The sequence below is a fragment of the Cynoglossus semilaevis genome, chromosome 9 (genome assembly GCF_000523025.1).
Source record: "Cynoglossus semilaevis isolate Cse_v1.0 chromosome 9, Cse_v1.0, whole genome shotgun sequence".
Taxonomy (NCBI): Eukaryota; Metazoa; Chordata; class Actinopteri; order Pleuronectiformes; family Cynoglossidae; genus Cynoglossus; species Cynoglossus semilaevis.
Window position 1 is genome coordinate 5,057,062 of NC_024315.1, and position 17,708 is coordinate 5,074,769.

The 17,708-nt window shown below is 42.9% G+C and overlaps 1 protein-coding gene across 2 annotated transcripts in view; it reads right to left on the reverse strand.

Moving 5' to 3' along the window:
• The window catches only part of tet2 (tet methylcytosine dioxygenase 2), a 23,659-nt gene extending 14,379 nt beyond the window's left edge, over window positions 1-9,280 (reverse strand). The window contains exons 1-2 of one of the 2 annotated variants that reach the window (XM_025058286.1): window positions 7,066-9,280; window positions 457-592 (exon numbers count right to left, since the gene is read on the reverse strand). The gene's annotated coding sequence lies outside the window, so the exon portion shown is untranslated. The remainder of the gene's footprint in view (window positions 1-456; window positions 593-7,065) is intronic. The other variant, XM_008316674.3, reaches the window with a different exon arrangement.
• Between the last annotated feature and the right edge of the window lie 8,428 nt (window positions 9,281-17,708).

Below are 17,708 nucleotides of genomic sequence, written 5' to 3' on the forward strand. Positions count from 1 at the left end.
CTCCAGTCTCTTTGTCTCTGTTCATTCCATAGAAATGTCTGTCCAGTAACAAAAAACTAAAACCCATCAAGATTATTTTTTAAAACTCAAAGAATTGTTGGGAAAATAAGGAAGTTCATTTTCCTTAGGGTCAGAATCTCTTCATGTTTGGTCACTTTTTTATCTTTCTTTTCTTTCCTGTTGAGTTACTCTTTCGTAGTGAGGCCGTCTTGATCAGCCGGGATCACATACGCTGTGACCATCTGCATGACAACTGGAACCAGATGTATTAATGTAACAGTCGGAAACCATGTACGAAGACACAGCATTCGATGCTGCTGGTGTCTGGTAGACGTGTTTCAGTCTTAAATGTCAACCCTGGTCTACAAGTTCGCATGTACGTTGTTTTTTTGTTGTTTTGTTTTTTTGTTTGACTCCCTTTTTTAAGTTTTTCTGCTGATTGTGATTCACACAGACCTGACTGGTTCAGTCTGGTTTTGAAGGAGAGGTTTGAACCATGTGACCTTCACACCAACGTCACAGACAGGTTACACAGCTGTAGTCCAGGTCACATCGGATGATTGTGTTTCAAAACGTCACTTGTTTCTAAGAGCTGTAAAAAACAAAGAACGGGAAGTGTTCTTAATCACGGGAGTTAAAAATGCTAAATTTCAGGTTCTTGTTCAGTGATGATATAATTAACTCCTTAACCATAATTAGTCTTTTTTTTCAAAGAGGACAAACCCTGCCTCTGTACATTTTTAATAGACTGTGTAAAGTTGTCAGTCTGGAAAGACAGCTCTGACAACAACGCCGCACCAGTGTGTGTCAGTGCAGTGAGTTACTGTCATACTTCTGTCGTCTCTGCTCAGACCGGGCTTTAAAATACTGTTTTTATTGACCAACACTCCTGACACCATCACCAAACAAAGCAAAGTACCTGCTGCAGTCTGTCAATGTTTTATCAGTCTAATGCAATACACAGGTTAATGTGACTGAATGAATACCATTTGGATTGTACTGCAGTAAATGATCTACGGACAAAACCATAGTTTGGAAAAGGTACTGAAATGCATTAGTGCTGTTTGATCAGTAGATGTTGTAACTTGTTTTTTTTTGTTCGTTTTTTTTTTTTTTTAAATCCAAAGTTCAAAGTTTAATCTGATCAGTAGAAACTTTTTTCAGCCATTCCTAACCTACTGTGTGAATGAATCATAATCTGATTGAAACAGAGCCTTCCTCTCAGAGACACTGACTCTCATATCAGCAATGATCACATCTAACTTTATATTCCTGTTGCTCTTGGAGCCTTTCCTGTTTAATCAGAACCGGCTCAGAAGAAACCCTGCCTCACATGAAAGCTCTCTGTGCAAAGTTTACACACACACAGTGTGTAAACTCTCTGCCTTCGACCACATCTCACGGAGACTCTAATGAGAAATGGGTTCCTGAGTCTACAAACCCACCAGTGTCGTACAGATCTGCGCTTCTTTTTCTTCCAATCCGCTTCTCTCCATTACCCCCCCCCCATCCCCCGCCCCTCAATGGCAACGGTCAATATATACACCGCTAACTTGATTAACCGCGTGCGGAGCAAAGTTAATTTCTTTCAGAGTAAAAGGGTAGCCATGGCAACCATCTTATGAGGTCATCTGGTCTAAACATTAGCTCAGCGTGGCTGGCTGCAGAGCAGGCAGGTTTGCTGTAGCGTGTGCTTGTGTTGTTATGCATTGATACAGTAGGTTGATCTGTAGTGTTGTATTATAGACGTCCCACTTTGGCACTGGTTTAGATCGACAACTTTTATATTGACATTATAAAACCCTACAAGGTATAAAACATGAAGTTGGATCTAACTTGATTTTTTTTATTTCTTGATTTTTTTTTTCAGCTTCTTTAATGTGAATCTTGATATTATTTCTTTACTTTTGGAGATATTATTTTCCACATTTTCTCTTCACATCTTTGTGGTATAGAAGACCATGATGTTTTTACAATTATAATAATAATTATTGTTATTGGATCTTTGTGCTGCCAGTCTTCATATATAAATATATATATATATATATAAGTTTGGAATTCACACAAACACCAATTAAACCACAGCCTGTAATCAGGTTGCGACATGTGATTAACTCACAGATAGAGCTAAAAACCACACCTTTCCTTCCTCTTCTCGTGACCTATATTCACACTAGCAACTACTTCAGAGAAAAATGTGAAAAAGAAAAAGAAAAAAAGTATATTTTGTGGTACAAATCGCTGAGGGTTAGAAACATGACAAACGTTAATGAAGTCAAATAATCCTAAATATTCTCAATGCTGTAATATCTTTTGTCAGGAAGAAAAAAAAACAAAAACAGAATTCATTGCAAATTAAAAGTTGATGATGTGTTTTTCTTGTGTTTTTCTCCTGGAAGGCAGGTGTAGTAATATTCAGTCCCTCATTGGTTTGTGAACCGACTGACTCCGGCTGCTGTTGCTAAGCACCATCTTTCCCTCCACTGGGTAGGAGTCACGTGACCGCTGATGAGAATCACAGTTACTCCAGAGTGGGGCATGACTTGTGGGATGTGTGGTTTCCCCTCTGAATACTCTTCTAACACTGGTCGATTGAAGTAGGAATACTATAATACTGTAGTCACATACCGTCATAAGTCAAGTCTACTCCTACTCTAGTACTACTCTTTTAGTTGAGTATTTGCCTTCCATGGGTACAGGAGCAACTCAAGAAACACTATTGAGCAACACAGGAGTCTCACTGTCATGGAATAATCTGTATTTGTTTACACCAAATACCAACATGGACGCCGTAGTCCGACCTGAATGTCACTGAGTGACGGTCCACTACTAAAAGCTACCAGCTGCTCCAGTAGGAAACCTAATATTGAGCCGGAGTCGTTTGGAGTCTTCAGAAATAGTTAGTGATGTCATTCAAGGCCTCCGGTCGGGTCACTCTTCAAAATGACACTGAAGACCAGCTGTCTCCCTTTGTAGTCAACAGGGGGGGCCATGGGGCATAACCTTTTCAATGACAGCTCCTGCAAGCAGTGCCATTCATATCAAACAGCCATTTTAGAGAAGGCCGAGGAGCCAGGAGCTGTTTGGGTTCTCTGATTGGACAAGAATCATTTAAAGTGATCTAAAGTGGAATATCTCAATATCTGATTTCTTTGTCTTTGATTTATAACTAACCTTAGAACTAAGGCTCAGATCCTGAGACCTGAGGTGGGCTCACAGTTTAAGGTTCCTTGAAGTATTTTGCAGACATGTGAACACGTTTGTAATCTTATCACATTGTTGTTTGGCTGTGGCTTGTGATTGGCTGGTGGGATTTTTGCCCGTGGATGTTTAACCTTTCGTGGATGAGTTAATGATAACCAGCTCTGTTTCAGTTTTATCTCCAACGGAGCCTTTTAACTCCTGTCATGAGTGAGTCTTTCCATTAGCTGAATATATCTGTGGTCAGCATCTTCATGTTGCTTCTCCGTTTTTATATTTTCCGCAGCTGTAAAACAGTTAGATGTCACAGGCGTACTGGTGTGTTCCGCAGAACTGAGATAAAACTGAAAAAGAAAAAAAAAGGCCTCGTGTCACTCACGTTGTTCTCGAGCGCTGTGGCTTTTAATAACTTTTTCAATTTTATTTATGAATGTTGTATTAGCGGAACGCGCGACATCAAGACTTAATAAGATTGACTAAGCGTGGGAGGAGTGGTCGGGCGGAAAGCGGGAAGAGATGCTATTCGCTCTGAGGCAGTTACGTAACATCTCACTTGTCGCTCTCTCTCCGCGGAATGCCAGGAGAGTGTTTGTAAACATAGCGGCCATGTGCATGCGCTCACATGGAGGAAGCTTTTGAGTCGCTGCCCTCGCTGTCTCACCCCTGAGGTAAACCCTGACATCGATACGCGGTCACAGGGACAGCAACACTCCCTCTCGCTCCGTGCCATTCAAACACAGCCTTATCACTCTCACTCCATAATTACGCCGTAGCCTGTCGAGGACGAGCCACCTCGTGGAAAAAGGCCATCAAGTTGTTTTCGGGTGTTGCAGTTACTGAGAAGTAACATACACATGAAGGTTCACCTGCGTTAATCCACATCAGTAGTTTGACAAAATTCAGATTACACAGTAATGACTCAAAAAACAAATTACAAAAAAACGGTCTCACAGCCTTTACAGTCGGGACTGAGATCGGCCCCTGATTGCGGTTTTATATTTTTTTCGCGCCGACTACACTGAGATCGCCCCCTGATTGCGGTTTTATATTTTTTTCTCCATGGTCTCCATTGGAACAACAACCCCCCAGTTGCAAACAACAGAAATCAATGGTGTAAAAATCAATACCACATTCAGTCTCTCGCCATTTTGTCTCTGTAAAGCAGTTGTGCTGTGGCCACTATTTCAGCAGAAAGTGCATTTTAAAATGTCCAACAAGCCACCAGTCCTGTTGTCCTGTGTCGTCTGTGCACCCCATGGCTGGAAATATGATGCGTGGGCTGGGCAGAGCAGGGGTCAGAGGTGAGGGCTTGGTTGAGGGCTTGGGAATTGTCAGTGGACAGCATTGTTGTTGAACGCTATGGAAACTGCACATTCTTCCCAAAGGTGATATTGTCTCATCCCCTGGCAGTGACATAAAGGAGACTTAGGGCCATGACTAAGTAGCAGGGCAACTGTTTTATCTGTAGGTGTGGGTAGATGAGAGAAGCTCTGTGCATGAGATTGATCTATCTGGCCCATCCCCCACTCAGACCCATTAGAGCTGCTGTGCATGTGAGGCAGCAGTGGTGCAGAGCCTCATTAAAAAAACAACTCCATTAAGAACATTGTCTTTTTTTTTTTTATTGAAAAATATTTGGGTCAGGGATTTGTATTTTGCAAATCCTGATCTCTGTACAACAGTAGACAAAAACATGCTAAAATGAAATGTTGTATATGAGGTTAGTGTTATGTAAAGAATCCCTTCTGATTTGTCCCTTCATCTGGTTTTTTAGACCTGAGGGTTCTGAAGTTCTGGTCCGATTAATACCATTAAGGAGCTGCATGTGACAAACAACATAAGAGGCCTGTTCTCTACGGTGACCCAATGAGAAGAGAGAAATGCTCATCCCATCTTCAAGGGTTTCTTGATAGAAACACTGCCCATCATCAGTTCCAATAGTTTGTGTAATGATTTGACAGTGGGTTTCTAACACAACCTGCCTTGGGATTGGAAACTTTTGCCTGACCAGGAAGAATTCCTTGCTCATTCCCACCACTCCACTCGAGCCCCGTCTCTTTGGACAAATCATCCAAAGCACTAGCTACTGTATCTGATGCTGCACGATCACCTGATCTTAAGCAGCTGAAGCTCTTGTATGTGGAGAACGGTGTCACATGAGCACGCTTGTTGACACCACAGAGTCTTTGACCAAAGCGCGCCGTATCAAAACACCGTCATGCCATTGCGTCAGAGAGGCTACGCTAGCTTTCTGTCTCATCACTTTAGCGTAAATAATATTTGCGTTTTGTTCTTCTAGGCACAGTTAAATGTCAGATATGAGGATGTTAGATATGAGGATGTAACTTATCGTTGTCGCCGATAAGTTTTTAAAAAATCATGGATATGTAACTTATCGTTGTTGCCGATAAGTTTTTAAAAAATCATGGATTTTGTTCTTAAACATTGAAGTCCAGTCACCTGAGCTCATGTATTCGATTTGACCCCGTTGCCCCTTCACCTTCTTTAATGATTGGCTATCGTACTCTGACCAGCAGGCATTCCTGACACTTTTTTCCCAAGGCCCTACAGTTACAACTTTACAACACTACTCAGTGGAATACACAAAGCCAATAAACAATCCCCAGTGAGATCTAATGTTCTTCAAAAGGACTCTGAGATGCTAATCTCTAAATGTGAATTAACCAACAAATTAGCTAATTGCTTATTCAGATAAGACCCAGATCCCTCCCACAAAAACACAGGTTATTATTTAGCATTAACGCCAGCCTCGCAATGCTGTCATTGTAAATGACCCATTAACTAAAACTTTTTTTTTGGCATCGTTGGTCTACTGCTGTCCAAGAAAAACGTATTAATTGTCTGTGAGTTTTGTTCGCACCCACAGAAAACTAATCCCAGTTTAGTGTGTAGTCGAAGAACCGGTATCCAATGACAGAATTGCCATTCTTTTCTACCAGTTAATGGTGAGATAGGATTGGGTTTCACCCCCTTTAGCTTTGTGACCTTGCCTGGCTCCGCTAGCCTCTGTCACTACAATTCTCTTTTCTTATTGCTTCTTCTCGGGATTTTGTCTTTGTGTCTTGGTGCTGTTCACCGGTGAATGCATTGAGAGCTGTCTCTAAGAGATACACAAAGACAGATGCTATTCAGCTGCAGTCACTGTGCTCTCACGGCTGACCTGACCTGCTTGGACTTTTACTCTACTACAAACAGTCTCCCTCCCTAAAGAGCACAAACAACACACAGCCACGGACACCAGAGCAGGAAGCAGAGTTGGACAAACTGCATGCATTTAAACATTTAATGAAGAAGGCTGTGTCTGTGTGAGGACTGTGAATTAAACATGAAATACATTTAAATGAGCTCCTCTTTAAAAGAAAGAAAGAAAGAATGCACCAATATAAAAACTCAAACACACACACACACACATATATATATGCTAAAACACACCTTTACTAATATTAGCTTAAAGGCTAAATGCAAAGTTGACATGGAGAGATAATGAAAAATGTTATACAAGCAGCCCTACTCTCATCAAAGGCTAACTCCTGAACAAACAGCCTGTAAGTAAATATTTTTCAAGGATGAAATTTTAAAAGCAGCAGAAACGACCGGTGAACGTGAGGCGACGCTGCTACACAGGAGGTGTCTTTAAAATTACAGCCGGCAAAAAAGCAACAGAAAATCGTCAGCCATGTTGGAGGAGCTTTAATATCCCCTCCTTATTATGTTGCCCTGCTTTTTACCGAGGGGGGGAGAATGTACTACATGTCACTTGACACAGAAACACAGCGGAAAATACACAGAATGTTAGACTGAACAAAGCCCAGGAGGTCACACACTCCCTCGGTTAGGTCTCACCTTACTTCACGTCCCTCCACTTTGTAGAAATTCCAACAAACCGTCTGGAGCTCCTCTTTTACAAATCCTAAAGGGCAGCCATCTTGCCTCCTTCTGTTCTTCTATGAAACAGACTATCCTCCACATCAATATTCATGGAAACCACTCTGACGTCGGCTCTCATCATCAGCACAAGCCCGGGTGTCGCTGTTGGCTGGCTCCAGGAGCACGCCGGTGTGTCACAGCCGTGTGGGACAGCAGAGACACCCACCCTGGGTGGACAAGATGTTGCTGCAGGTCCAGGGGAAGAGCTGTGCTTTGCTGGCTAACTCTCATAATCAAAAAAATCACTTTCCTGCTGGGTCCTTCCCACACAAAGAGACAGGTTTTCTCTCCCCCCCTCTCTCTTTCTGCTCCCTCCTCTTTTTTTTTTTTTTCTTTTTCCCCTCAGCCGCACACAATAGTGAACACCATGATGGCTGCCCTGAAGCACTGGAGTGGATCCAGTGAACAGGACAGGACTCCTCCTCCCCCCTGTGCACTTTTTTGAATATTGCACTGGTCTCAACTGTCAGGCTGTGAGAGATGAAGGCACCTCCACCCCCTTCCTTTTTTAGACAGGAAGCAAAGTGACTCAGGGTTTTTCCCTCCCTTTTTTTTTGCCTATCTTGGTTTCCTTATTTCATCTCCTACCGTCTGTTTCAGGTTAAAGAAGTTCCCCTTTGATGTAACACCTCTGGATTTTTTTTTGTGTGCTCTGCAGCAACTGTCACATGTGGTCAGTTTTTCAGCCCAACCGGTTGAGCAACATGCACACTGCTAACAGCAGCGTCTTATTTTGGCACGCCTTGACTGGCTGGCGGACTGACTCGCTGACCTACTTGCTGCCTGGCTCATTTTTAGAGCGGGCTGAAAGACAACACTCCAGCCTGTCTACAGATACAGACAACATACTAGGCTTAACGTGTCTGCCAAGACCTACCTCCTGTTGACACCGGCCACGTGGGCTTGAAGGAGAAAGAGGCAGCAACGTAAAACACAACCGGGCGGCGGTCGGTTAGAAATATAAAAACAGTTGAGAGTTAGTTTGAAAGATTTTCCCCTTCTTTTTATTTAAATTTTGCAAGTAGAAAAACAGTATGTTTTTTGTTGATGCTCTTTAATTTACTGGTTCGTAGCCCGTCCTTCACTGTAATAGCAGATTCCTACTTTTAGAGCTGTTTTTGCAAATAATCACTTCCTATTGGCTGCAGTGGAACCTATTATTTTATTCCTCATTAAGTTCAGGGCTTTTGCATCAATAAACTGCTTTTAGCTCCACATAAAAGAGAAGACCCCGGCATTTTCTGAACTCATTCGTTGACTCAGTCGTTTCAGGATCCACAGCAGAAAAGCAAATTTGTTTTTAGACATAACAGGGGAGGCAAAGAAACAGGGAGGGGGAGGGGGAGTCACTCAGGCTGCAACACACAACCTACACAGACAAAATAGACCCATTGACATCTGGCCCAACATTTCTCTTGGCTCCAGAGCACTTGTCACAGAGTTAAACTGCCCCCGGTGACGTAGTTGGTCAAACGCATCATGAAAAAGTGTTGATTTTGATGTTTGTTTGTTTGTTTTTTTTGTCAGTCACAGCTGTAGTTAATGTGTGTTTTGGATGTTTGGAGATGTATCCTAATCTAATGTGATGGTTTAGTTAGCGTACTAGTTTTTAAGAATTTCTATTTTTTTTATAGGAAAGAAACCCCAAATATCTGGCCACGGAAAATTGACTCCCGAAAATAGCACAGAAGTCCAGTTTTGGTTTTCGGCAGAAAGACTTTTATCAACATTTTCTGTTTTCTTGTCTCTGAACAAATTGATTTTTTTTACACATACAATCTAAAATGGCTGCATTGATTTCCACCGTGTGTCTGTTCAGGAGGTCAGGGAGGACGACTCTCCGCTGGGCCGCGCCCCCTCCGCTGCTACTGTAACTCGTAAATAAGAGATTAAGTCGTCATTCCTCTCACCTTGTCACCTTTCAAAGGGGCAGCGGCGTGTGCCATCACCTCATCTGTAAACACAGAGCCGTGACCTCGCGCTGACCCGGGGTCATCAAAATCGAAGCACACTTGTCAATTGACCGATTTCACACCTGGAGATGACGATGAGCAACAATGAGGCGTTATTACTGTTTGTTGCTGACTAATGGTTTTCCCAGTCATACACATGCAGTGGGAATGAATCCCAACACAGTTTGTGTTTTATTCCCACAATTAGGTTTTATTTGAGCAGAATTAAACCAAAAAAAATTAAAAAAAATTAAACATAATTCAAAATGATTCACTGAGAAGAATGTTTTCCTCTCTGAAAACTGTTTGTGTTTTATTATTTGGTGTGAGTCATTTGGTCCTGGGGGGATGCGTCTGATTGGTTAGGAAATCCCTGATTTACAACTTTCCCCACAATAGCTCTGAAAGTGAGTGAAAACGCCGACATCTGAGGCGCGACAACTGCCACGCATCACTGAGCTGCGAGAAGCAGCACTTCTCGTGACACACACACCTCACCTGAGGCGATCTAAACAAACACTGAGCACACACACACACACACACACACACACAACTTTTTTGAACAGGGTAATGACTAGTTTTCTCAGATAAGGCCTAATACACAAGAGACTGACCGGGGGTTCCCATCCTAACAAGATGTCACCCACTGCTGCCCCTCCTCCTGCACTTATCTTAGAAGTCAGGAGAGTGTCGTTAGTGTGGGTCACACATAGCCTAATTGTTTAAGTCACAGTTGGTGGTCTGGAGGGAGGGGTCGGGGGGACAGTGTGCTGGGGACAGGTCCTCACAGAAACAAGGGAGAGTAACAGGAAAACACACTTCCTAAATGGAATTGTCATCTTAGTGTCCTAGAGTCTGTTTGTTTTTTACTTGTATTTTTTAATTTAACCAGTTTCACTTTCCTCCCGTTCTGTCCCATGTCCTCTGACAATGGACGCCGCCGTCCTCCCTGGGCACAGCAGGACTGGACCAAGCCACTCATGGTCTGTCGCTGTTCCCGTGGTGATCAACTGCTCCTGAGAGCTTTAAGAGCCGGTTCCCGCGTTCAGGCTGCAGGTGCTTCCATCCTCCGCAGTCACACTGCCCCGAGCTGAAACCTCTGGAGACACGTAGCCTTCATTAGGAGCAGGGAGCCCCCTTTCACCGGCGCTGCAGAGTAAGCTCTTCAGCCCTCATCATTCCACAGTGGAATGATTGCTTTTGTCCTGATTGTTTGGGAGGCTGTTGTGAGACAGTTTTGCTGTAGACTGGAGGGAGATTAAAAATAAGGTTTCATGACAGAGAGAGAGAGAAAAAATCCCTTGTGTTTGTGCGGTGAGAGCCTTGATGACGTCTGGTCTGATCAGTCGAGGGGACACACATGTCACACTTAGCAAAGTAAAAAAAAACATTATCAACTGTTTGTACCCAACTGTTCACTCTAGCCTTACAGACCAGCTCAGCTGTTTGGCATGAAGGAGACAATGACCCCTGCTGGTGAAGACATGTAATATATATATATATATATATAGACCTCCCCCAACTGTCTTAGCTCTGCAGTTTCCCAGTGCTTTTGTACTGGTCTTAGAGGGAACAGCAGGGCTGTTGTGCAGCGGCGCACACGTGTTCTCCTGGACTCTGATCTGATACAGACAACTGTCGCTGGACAAATGCAACTGTTAACAGCTTTAACTGACCCCCACAGTCAGGAGAAATGACACTTCTCTGACAGTTGGTCTGTGGTTTTCCTCTGACCAACTGTCCCCACAACAACCCAACAACCAGGACACCACTTTTTTTCTACTGCTTAACTCTCTTAAGCTTTAGCCTTTTGCTATAGTATATACTAACTTTTCAGTGGACTCACCACCCGCAGGAAGGTTTGGGTGGTTGTTACGGTGCAGTGTGATTTGGGTGGCCACTGCTGCCACAACTTGGTTGGGATAAAGAAGGAGTTGCCCGGCCGAAAAAGTTTGGGCTCCTCTGGTCTAGATACAGTCCTGACGTGTGTGTGGTTGCATCATTCATAGTTAGTAGTTCATAGTTATTCATTATTCATTATTCAAGTACTAAGGGCAAAATCTAAGCAGTTTGAGTGTGAAACATTGCTTCAGTCAGGACAGTTGCTTCACTCACTGGCTTGGCTTCAACACATCAGCCTGTTGAGCAGCCTGTGCCTCAGAGACTCAGGCAGCTGCAGAGCAACAACAGTAGCTGCAGCTGCCACGGCTGCTGCTGCTGCTGCTGCTGCTGCTGCTGCTGCTGCTGAGATGGTCTTTCCAGATAGACCAGACATGAAATCATTCCTTCACCTGCTCCAGCCCTCCGACAGCAAGACGATCCTTCCCCTGATACGTTGTCTACCAGCGACACGTAGCCCTCCCTGCGAACTGCTGCACCATAAAACACTTCATGCTGACCGGACATAAACACAGATAAGATAAACACAGATAAGAAAAGCAGAGCTGTGAAGTTTGTGATAAAACGGAACTTTATCTGACAACGGCAGAGCTTTAAGCTCAGGGTTTGAAATTAAAAAAAAAATTGTGATGCAGGTGTTGATGGAGATTGTGTTCTATTAAGGTAATGAAGGTGATGTGAGTGCAGCATAACGTCAGTGCCGTGACACATGAATCGTCCTGTAGCTCCACCCCTTCTGTTCTCAGCCAATCCCAGATTGGGTTAGTCCTTGGCAGCGACCTTGATATCATTCATCCCGTGCTGCTGTGAGCGTGGAGTGGTCGACGATCCATCGAACCTGAAGCAGCATCTGGTTTGACATGATTTACGCAAACACACAGGTGATGAAGGAAGTGCCCCCCCCACCGTCGACTCCTCCCCCCACTCACAGACATAGTAACATGCGCCTACATAAATTCTGACAATGTGCTGCATATGTGGCTCTTCCTCCACGACCTGTCTGCAGTTTGATAAAGAATAGCTCCAAATTCTTAGTGTACAGTTTGTAACGAACCTGGCATCCCATTCCTCCCCTGCAGGTGGTGCTGTAATCCCACATGGAAGTTCTCGTTCCTTTAGTTGAATGTGCAGATGCAGTTATATTAAGTATTTTTCTACAAATATATATATATATATATATATTTCAGTCAGTGTGTAGTAATGGATCTCCGATCATGAAGTTTCAGTAGCTTTCAAAGTTTTCGATTCTTCATCTGTCTGTTTCGTCAGTACTGCGATGGCCGCTTGACATCTAATGATGTCATATGTGACCCCTGAACCAGAATGAGTTTCTCCAGTAAAGGCTGAAGGTGGCGCCACTGCTGCTCCTCATCAGGAGGTGACATCAGGCATCAGGTTATAGGTGGTTCTGGGCATGTCTCACTGGGAGGAGGCCTGAGGGAAACCCCAGGATATCCTGCGGGGGGCGATGTTTCGGGGTGGTCTGGGAACGCTAGGCTGAGTGGAGGGAAGTCTGCTTCTCTGCTTTGGCTGCGACCCCAGGGCCCAACCTTGATCAGTAAAGCTTTAAATTTATACTGAGTGTTCCAGAATTTTCTGCACTGTTTATAAACAGAGACATTTTTGTTCACTCTGTCTTATCATGGTTCTTAAAATTAAAAAGTTTTCATTTCAATCTTATTAGGGATAATAAACATTACCCTAATATTTTTTTCCAATTTGGTGAAAATGACAAGAATCCACTGTGAGTTCAGGGAGACGAAACGACCAACACAGAGGGTTCGTTAGAAACGAACGTCAATGAGTCAACTCAAAACAATGAGGTAATTCTTGACTCATAGCAGTTGGGGATTAAAAGTTCCCCTTCACTTTTTGGACACAGCTCCAGTGTAATGGTAATTTTAATATTGGGAGACATGTCCTAAATGATTGAATGTGCAGATGCAGTGGGCTTGTCCGTCCCCAGGGCTGGGGCCGGGGTCTCATTAGGGTTTCCAGTTATGACAGTGGTGAAAAGGGAAGAGCTCTGGGTGGGAGTTGTTAAATATATCATCAAACACGTGAGTCTGCTCTCTCTCATTATAAGTTTAGGGAAGGGAGTAGTAGTAGAAGGAGGGGCCATGACGGGGACTCAGATATTGGTTGTTGTTTTTTAGATTTCACAATAGATTGTTTAAATTGCGAGATTAATTGTAGTCGTGTTGTGTTTAATGACAGCAGTTGTTGTTCCATCTGATTGTCAGTAAATTTATACGATTTATATTTAATTCTCTATTAGGTTAAAAACAGATGTATTTATTTTTAAAGTACAAAAGAAAAAGTTACACATGATTTCCATTCCTTAATTTTTATGTAATATTAACTTAAAATTAAGATAGATGTGTCACAGCAACTGCAACAAAATATAATAATAAATAATTAAAGAGATCGATTCATATATATCAGAGTATTGATATATAATAATTTAACAAAACAAATCTGTCTGCAAAAATCCCCGCCCACTTCCTGACCCATCGACGTCAGTGGTATACATTGTTACATACATTAAATATCCACTAGAGGGCAATGTGTCCAATGCATTCGTCCGCATATAGGTTTCATAAGGACGGCCAATCCTGACAAAGAGGAATGAGAGTCAGATGTTTCACCAAGCCCAGATCTGAGCATCAGCTGAAATTTATATTTTTATTATTTTTTACCGTTTGTTACTTAAATAATCACTTAATGCGACACAGTCCATGTTTCAGTGTTAAATAGGAATAAAAAAAACCAAGAGAACTATAAAGCTTGCTATAAAATGATTTATAAATAAATAATTACAGGGTTAAAACAAACATGAAATGATGAAATCTTTGGAAATTATTTTACAGTTTTTACATGGTTATTCTCTGGAAAAATGATTTTTTTTAATGTAATGTCTGCAGCAAATGGCCACATGAGCATGTGTGTAAAGAGGCTAATTATAAAAATGATCACAATATTTAGTCCACACATGTCAGTGTTTTGTTTTCACAAAAAAAAAAAAAAACCACCTGCCTCCTCTCTGTCTCTCTGTCTCTCTCTGTCTCTCTCTCTCTCTCTCTCTCTGGCTTCATCTCCCCCGCCCCTCTCTCTCCCCTCTCCTGCTATCTGTTTCTCCCTCCTGTGGGATCATGGGAATTGAGCATGTAGCGTGGCGTTCTACGCTCTGCCCGCGGCGCTCCAGGAGGAGGCGTGCAGTAATGACCTGCTCCTCAGCTTGCTCGCCATCATCGCCCTCACAATTAATTCCCTCCACGCGTTCCTCTGTGGTGGCGTTGGGTGGGGGGGAGCGTGGGCTTCCTCATTAGAGCTGCTTGTAATGTGTCTGGCAGCAGTTCCCATCCTGCCACTTCTGCCCTTCCACTGCTGCTGCTGCTGCTGCTGCTGGTGCTGGTGGTGGTGGTTGGTGTATGTGTCTATTCTCTCTGGCCTCACACAATGACTGATACAGAGTGGAGCCGTGCACCTGCTCTGTGTTTTTAATCCATCACGGCTCCAGGAAACATCACATGTACACGTGTGACAGGGTGGAGATTTTTTTTTTTTTTCTTTCTCTGAAGGTAATTCCAGGTGCGACCGTGTTGGCTCTTTTTACTCCAGACACAATTTATGGAACCGCCCGGTGCAGCCGTGCATTAAGATGACTTCTGAGGCAGACACTTTTTGGATGGCTGCAGAGATTAACTTTCACAGGCTGAACTGAATTTCAACTTTGACCTTGTCTGAGAGACTTATAAACTGTGGCTTGGTCTGCTTCGCATGATCAGGAAAAAACAACAACAACACCGTGTTACTAATGTAGGAAAAAGGACAACAAACAGAATCACCAAAAAAATAGAAAGAAAAAAACAATGTTCTGATATTTTTTTCTAGCTTTAATTCTCACTCCTCACACTGTGAAATCTGTACCAGGTTCAGTTGATGCAGTACTTCTCAAATAGTGGGGCGGAGCGCCCTGGAGGGGCACAGTGAGATTTTTTTTACAGATGAAAATATACATGTTATCAAGGGGGGGGCATGACAGAAAATAATTCAGAACCACTGAGTTAATGCTATGAAAAAGTTAAAAATTTTACGCTTTTGTTCGGCACTTTTCTAGTTAATGCTATGGAAAAAGTTAAACATTTTACGCTTTTGTTCGGCACTTTTCTGATCATTTGTCCACCAATTTAACCTAGTGGTTCCCAAAGTAGAGGGCGGGCCCCACCCAGGGGCACAGTGAGGCAAATGACATTCAATTTCAGTATTTTGTTTTGTCCAGTTTTGTATCTAACACCCTGAATGTGTTGACTTGGCGTGAGCATAGGAGTGATCCTATAAACAACAGGGGGCGCTGCAGACAATGTTTTGGGAAACTTTTTCATATCATACTTTTTCATGCCAAATAAATGAAAATAGATTTAGTTAACAGGCCGTCATGAAGGATTACCGACTGTTTTTACGTTCTACAGTTTTTTGGATCAGATTTATTCTCCGTGACGTAGTATATGTTTAGTCTCTACTTTAAAAAAAACGTGTCACTATAAAACTGACAAATACTTCGTGTTCAACGGCACCAGCAAGGACACCGTAGTCCTCGCACTCTGTCATACTTTGGTTGATAAAGCTTGTGTTGACACAGGTTGTAGTCCATTACCTGCCAAGGCTGATGGAGACGGTTGACTGTTTCTATGGTGCAACACAAATCCTGCATGTGGAGCTGTGGAAGTTTCTGGAAGCCCAGACTGACACAGGTTAATGTGGGACTCATCAACAGGACCAAGACTCTCTGTAGGACCTGGTCTGTTAAGATACACACCTGAAGATGTGACTTATAGTATAGAAAACGTCTTCTTTTGCTTCCATCGACGCGGGAGCTGCAGACGCTCGGCTCTTTAACAGCTTGTTGTGTGGACTCCCTTAAACTGTGTCATATTTTGAACGCGGCTTATTGAATAAGTTCCTCCAAGATGCTTGTGTTTGTCCAAGCTGTTTCCTCTGCTGCAGCATCAGATGAGCTTTCCCACTGACTGCATTTATACCTCAGAAGCCTCAGAGTCTAGACTCTTTCTGGTGAAGTGAAATAACGGGTGAATAAAAATGTAAACAGATGTTTTTCTACACAGGGACAGAGACGATGTCTCTCCTGCCGCTGCCACAGGGTTTACAAGTTAGACAAGTTACAGATGGGATTAAAATAAAATTAGCCACTATTTTAGCATAAGCATTAGCATTTAGCATAACCAACAGGATCAGTTACTCACTGTTATGTGGTTCCTGCCGAATCTGTACCTAAAGCATGTGGTAAACTACTAAATGTTAACCAGTTGGAAATGAACCTGTAGGTGGCAGTAATGTAATACTTACTATTTTTATTACTGTTCCTCATTTATTTTGTTTTACTTTTGTGACTTTGGTTGTTTGGCTTTCTTTGTGGACGACAGACGTACGTTTTCATTTTGTAGGCAAATATATTTATTTACTGTGCGTATGATGATAAACACTGTGAGTCTGAACTATAAACTGAAACTAGAAGTGAGCGTTGATGCTTTCATTCTCTCAGCGCTCTGAATATAATTTGGAGAATGTATAAAGAATCATTTCAGTTGATGAAGTATATAGGATCTGCTCTGTATTTCTTTTGGCCCATCGTGGGGCCCAAACATCAACACAAATCACCAATTTATATATAGCTGTCTACTACTGTATATTATTTTATAGTCTGCCACCAAAATATATTCCTAGATCTATTGTAGCGGTAAAATCCACAGGCCCAGAAATAGAAACAGGATTTTTTCCAATGACATTCTCTCAATTAAAAACGTCGACTCATCCAGTGTATACACAGATACTTCCTCTCCTCCTGTTACATGGGAATTAGAAGGGATTGTGTGTAGGTGCACAAGAATGTGTGCCTGGAGTCGGATTCCTTTCAGCAAAGCTGCTAACTGGATAATTAAGAGTGCTCCATACACTCCAATTAGCGGGCGAAGGCACGGGAAGGAGTGATCGCTCGACTGTGTCTGAGAAAAGGAGCGAGAAACGGTGTAATATGCATTAAATCACAGTGAAAGGCTAATGTGTGCAAAGTGAGGGCACCACAGGCTGCAGCCTGCTGGAGGAAAGCAGGCGGCGTTCTTAATAAATGCTGTCAAGGTTAGCGCTGCACTGTGGATCATCACAGCCTGACCCATAATCTCATCAGGTGGACCTGCCCCCAACTCCTCCTGACACCCCCACCTCCTCCTGACACCCCCACCTCCTCCTGACACCCCCACCTCCAGCACCACTACGACCCCTCCCTCTGCCTTCATAGCCTGTGTTTGTCAGTCTCTGTTTTTTTTTAAGTCTGGAGGAAATGCTGTTGAACACGACGGTGTTTGATTCGTGTCCGTTGGAAAACTCTGTCCTTGTATTTATTTTTTTTTTTTTGTAATTCCTAAAGAAAGATCTCTGACAACTGTGTCTACGATGGTGCGCAAAAATACCCTGTAAAAAAATACCCCAGCCCAAAGACTGGGTCCAGCCCTCAAGTGGGTTTTTGGGGGGTCGTCTCACATCATGTTTCCCAGGAGTGTACGAATAATGTCTGTTGACTTGGGTCGCAAAGGTTTGTGACTTTTAAAATATGGGTCCCCAGAAAAAAAGTTTGGGAAACACTGGCTTAACTTAATACAGTAAGGATGTCCAATAATATCAGCCCACTGA